This window comes from Fistularia commersonii, chromosome 28, assembly GCF_037954325.1.
Source record: "Fistularia commersonii isolate RoL2024-O1a breed Wild chromosome 28, RoL_Fcom_v1.0, whole genome shotgun sequence".
Lineage (NCBI taxonomy): Eukaryota > Metazoa > Chordata > Actinopteri > Syngnathiformes > Fistulariidae > Fistularia > Fistularia commersonii.
This window is the reverse complement of record NC_141311.1, coordinates 2,920,534-2,926,533: the sequence shown is the minus strand read 5'-3', so window position 1 is coordinate 2,926,533 and position 6,000 is coordinate 2,920,534.

Below are 6,000 nucleotides of genomic sequence, written 5' to 3'. Positions count from 1 at the left end.
TTAGAGACGTTTTTTTCAGCAAATAACTTCTGTACTGTCAAATAATCATTTTAATCATCAATGTGAACAGAAGGCTTCAAATTGCGGAGATTAGCAGCGCCCACCGTGACCTTATTGCTGCTTCAAAACTTATTGCTGCTGTCGTCTTTATGTTTTTTTCTTCCTTCTTTATGGAACGAACGGAAGATTAATTAATTCCGTAATGTCGACCTACAGCCGCATAGCTTTTACCTTCCAAGAAGTTTAACTTTATCTGCGATAGATAGCATCTTCCGCTGCCTTTTGGGCCCTGCCACAGGTGCTTTTGTTAGTCCAGAGAGTTTTGTCAACATTATAGGTTTTAGAGAAACTCGAAATTGCAAGAGAATTTGCACGTACGTAATGTAAATTTGGCAAGCCGTTTTACGTACGTGTACATATTAAACTGCAACGTTATTGACGCACAGGTAGAGAAGAAGCGGAGTGACTTTTTAGCAAATCACAATGCAGAACACGATGCACGATGCAAATCCGTGAAGTAGCGAAACCGTGAAAAGTAAACCGCGTTATAGCGAGGGATCACTGTACTGCACGCCAACCCCTCTCAGCCTCCTTCACTTTCCCCCACCAGTCATTCTCTCTCAATCAACCCCTTTCCCCTTGTGGTCCAATAAAACAGAAAAAGCCTGTGTGTCATGAGAAACCACATTCAGTCAGACAGACCGCTGGTTTGAAAAAGCCCGTCTCCATGAATGCACCTCCCTGCGCGCTGACCCGGGCTACCGGCGCTGGGCGAGTTTAGCGCCGACTTTGGGAGGAGACGGACCGTAATCTCATCCTTAATCCGTTTTAATCAACAATAACACGCGACCACCCGTCCCAGGTCGAGGCCGCGGAGCCTCTCTGAGCCCCAGATTTACATCTCGGTGAGGCAACGCTGAAATATGGCTCTGATTTCTCGGGGTTTTATTTGGCACATATTGACCGAGTTACGGCTCGCGGATCGTTTCCCGCCAGGTAATAATAGAATGCGCTTCGACTTGCGCTTCATTGCAAAGGAAAGTTGATCATAGTTGCATTTTGGCTGTTTGGGAAGATTCGGTAATAGATAAATGAAAATGTAAATGATTTATTCGTTCATAATCTACACATATAGAGGCACTCAAACATTTACCCTCACATTAATTTCATGATTGATGATGAAAGATCATCTTAAGAGTATTAAGAATCAGAATAGGAACAACTTTATCTATCCTGAAGGAAATTATTGTGCCATGAGTTACAAGAAAAATATAACAATAAAAAATAATCGTAGAAAAATTGTATAAACAGTAAAAAAAAAAGATAGATAAAAGGCAGAATACGAAATAAGAACAAACTATAAATTGTCTTAAGTAACAAGTGAAAACTATAAAGTGTCTTAAGTAACAAGTGAAAGATAAGGAGTGCACAAGCGTATGAAAAACTATTGTACGTGTCGCTGTTATGAGATGAAATATTGCACAGTTATGAACATATATACAGATAAATTATTATTATAATAATAATAATTATTGCAAGAAAGCATCCAAATCTATGCTCTATAAAATACTAAGATGACATAAATAGCATAATGACATAATAACAACAATAACAATAATAATAATAATAATTATCATAATAATTATAAATAATTATCATTGTAATAATAATTGTTATGTAATAATAATAATAATAATTATTATTATTATTATTGTCATAGATAGGATTATTATGCTATTTATGTCATCTTAGTATTTTATAGAGCATAGATTTGGATGCTTTCTTGTGTCATACTAATGTTTAGCTACATGCAACTTGCAAATAACATTTATTATTTATTTGGCATGTGTGTAGGCAGTAGAAATAAAGAAAGAAACATCAATAATAATAATAATAATAATAATAATAATAATAATAATTAGCAAGTGCTTCAATAATAATCATAATTATTGTTATATTTATTATTATTATTATTGTTATTATTATTATTATATAATTTATTATTATGTTTATTTCTATTTTATTTTTATTTTGATTTTTATATCGAGATTTTTATATCGAGATGTACAACAATTCACTCCTTCATTCATACATACAAACACTCAGTTCAGGGTTCACGGTTTCCAATCAACCCACTGCTTTTACAGAGTCCAACCAGGGACCTTCTTGTTGTTGTGAGGCTAAACCACTGCATCCCCGTGCCGCCCTGAGACATGAATCATTCCCGGAAACCTGTTTGAACCTGTGCGTTTTGTACACGAGTTAATCAAAAATTTCAAGAAAACGGTTTGCATGCAAATGATCATTTGTTTTCAGATACTAGCGTGTGGAGAAGTCATGATTAGAAATGCATCAAAAACAAAACAAACATAAACAAAACTGAATCTTGGACAATATTCCTCTTATTCTCTGTCTCAAAGTCTGCGGTCTTGTGTTTACATTACATTACATTTGGCAGACGCTTTTATCCAAAGCGACTTACAAAAGAGGACATAGGGACTGCAAATAACACTTACAAATACAAGATGCACAGGAAATATACAGAACAGTAAGCTTAGGTTAGTGAGGTTTTTTTTTTTTTGTTTGTTTTTTTGACAAAGAAATACACAAACGTACACTCACACACAGACACACACTCCGTGTTTTTCGTGTTTCTTTCAACGCCGAAATGAAATGAATCCAATTCCTTCGTAAGAAAAAAAAAAACAAAAAAACTCCAAAGTTATGCAAATATGTTTCCCTTCTTACCCGTTAGCCACACACCTTCTATGGTATGATGCAGCCATTTTAGACTCGACGCAGCGTGACTCTGTCAACACACGCAGGGGTAATTACACTTGCTAAAGTCGTCCTCCCAGCGTCCGACCTCGACAAGCGCCCCCTTTGTCGAGCGGGTCTCCTGCGAGTGACAGGATGTGTTAATATCACTCGTAAGATTGGACGCGTTAATTCCCGCGCGCCGCTGAAGTTTTTTTTTTCTCGCCGTGCGTTCGGGGCCGGGTGTCCGGCAGAAGCCTTCGCGTCCGAGCCTTTCGCCCGGGGCCGGCTCTGAATCGGCCCCTTTGTCCGTCCGCGAGGATCCAAATCGCCGAGGCCAGAGCTGTGGCCTTGTGCGGCGTCGCCATGGGAACGGGGGACCCCGGCTGCCGGGGGTTTACTGTTTGCTTTGGCCGCAAATCAAAGTGCGATTGTTGGCCGGGGTCGGACGGGGCAGGGGGGGAGCCTAGGCGGGATCGTAGGAGCGATACGGCGTCTTCGGATACCCCGCTCCCCAAACAGGAAGCGGCGGTACATCGGGCCCCATTCCCTCAGGGAAGGGATCGGGTTTTCCCGGCCGCCCCCGCCTTGTCATCGACCCGACGAGCTCCCGGTGATCCTGACAAGATCCGCGTGTGTCACGGCCCCCCGAACGCCACCCGCCGGACTTCACAATGCCGCCTTCGCTCGGCGTGTATGCTTTGGCACGCGCCGGCATACGATCCGCGAACGCCGCGCTAAACGCGACAATATCAAGCGTCTCCCAGAAATCAATAAAGCCGCTGTTCGAGGCCGACCCGGCAGATTGTGTTACCGATTCCGCTGCCAGTGACAGGTCTGTTTTGTTATTGCAAAGAGGGCTAATGACTCTTGAAGCGACTGAAAGCAAACAGGCTATTATATGTCACCAAACCGCACTGTTAGTCTTCTATTCCCCCCGCCGGAGCGCGGGGAGGGCTCTCCGACCGAGCACAGATCACTCGTGTTCCAGTTCATCGGGATCTAAATTTAAAAATTTGGGATTTATCATCAACTCACTTACATAAATAAAGTTATCTCGGTTTATAAGTTTTGCGGGCACGGATTCCTACTGGATGGACAAGGCCATTTATCACTGTCAGAGCTGCGGCCGACTTAAAGCCCATTCACCTGAGGAAATCTGTATTTTGACAGGCCTTCTGGAGGCGAGCGCAGCTGAGGCCGGGACAGGCGCCGTAGGGGGTCTTCAGACTTACCAGACTCTGACGTCCCCGGGCCCTCTCGCATTCAGGTGTAAAACCCCTCGGCCAGCACCGCTGGGTTAACATGGCACGGGCCCCGCAGCGCCGCGCTGTCTGCTGCGGCCCCCGAGCCCTGGTTGCCCGCTACTAAAATAGCTCCGGTAAAAAATCTCAACCTCACACCAAGACACGGCTTCACATCGAGCGGATAAAAAATCTGAATATTCACCTTTCGTGACTGCGACTGAGACGGTTGTTTCTCGGAATGCCCCTTTTTTTTTTTTTTTTTTTTTCCCCCCCGTCTTAAAATACCTTAAATTCATCAGCATTGGCGCGAAGAAAACGGAGAAACTGTTTTCTTCTTCCAGTCATTAGCTTTTTCGGGGGGGGGGGGGGGGGGTTCTCGTATCCCCCGCGTGATGATTCCCAACGCTCTTCACCTCTGCTTCCTGCTCAGCGACACAGAGGATATCAAAACCACACGTGTTCCTCCGTTCCTCCAGATCCTCTGTCTGGGAATGGCCTCCTGAGGGGCGAACCTCGCCTCTTCCTCCTCTTCCTGCTATTCACAGGTCAAAGGCGACGGACCGCTGGCGAGGCCTTCCCCGCTACAGCTGCGCCGGATTCACACCCGCGTCGGGGAACGGTTGCGGCAGGGTTTTTTTTTTTTTTTGATCACCGGACCACGTTAAAATAACGGCGAGATCGGCTCGGACGGCCATCATCGCGCGAACCCGCCGAATCCCGGACGGAGGCGGTTCTCCGCTTTCTCCCCTTTTTGGCCGAGCGTCGTAAATTCCGAACTTCTGCATACCGCGTGCTTCAAGCATTAAAATCTTTGAAAAGGTTATTTGACAGATGAAATAATCTGTCAAATCCCCGAGTGCCGCGAACGAGCAGAATTTGACTGGATATTGGAGCATTTTTCTACGGCCTCATTAGTGTCACGGCTGATTTCCCCTTCGATATTGAACACAGGTCTCCTTAAGGGACCCTTGGTATGATGGAAGCGGATCTGTCGGCCGGAGTGATGGTGATGGGAGCCTTCTGACACATGTGTACTTTTACAGTGCAAGGACATGCATAATGCATGTGGCTTTAACCAAACATGGGATGGCATATCAGATTCCTGGAGGCCCTGCTTCCTCCAGTGTACACATGTAAATACCGCAGCCTTCCAGCATTAGCATGCAGGCGTCGACACGGCAGGCTTCAGAGGATGGACCAGATGTTTGGTTGCATTAGCCACATGCTCGGCTTGGGTATTATCTGGAACTCACATATATATTTGGAGATATGCTAATATCTGATTCCGTCGCCGCAAGGTCAATATGGGTGTCCTCCTTTTCACAACTTCTTCTTTTCCTCCAAGCCGCTCCCTTCAGGGTTCGTCGCGGCCAATCGTAGCCGACCCCGGACTTGTATGTCATGTCTGCGGAGGTGAATTCTGTGAATTCTTGTCAAAATCTTTTCGTTGTGGCAACTGGACTTGGATTTCTTCACTTTCAAAGGAAGAAATTGAGTACTTTTGTGTCCTTGTATGTCCTCTTTCACTTTGTCTACGGGCCCGACTCCCAGTGCGAGGAGACTCTTGCCCGCCTTCTTTTCTCTCCGCTAACGAACGCGCCAGATTTCCATTGGCGGTCATTGTCCTCCATTGATAGGTTTGGTGTAGTTCTTAGTTTGGGTGCCCTTCCTGACACAACCTTGATGTTCTCCTGGGCTCAAGGAGAGCATCGGCTGCTTGGCCACCCTTTCGGACTTCTACAAGAGCACCCTTCAAGTCCTACCCGTAAGAGACACTTTAACTTGGTCACGCTGTAAACACAGTACTTCTACTTGATCAACGCGATCTTCAAGCTTGCATTTGTCTTGTCTGAGTTGTCACCTTCTTCATATGTTCTCACCAATGTATTTAGAATATATTTACGGTATTTATGGCATAAACATGAATCTAGCCATCTCCGGTGCTCCAGATTTTCTCCATTGGTGCAACAACTTCCTTGTTTGCAGACGACATTGT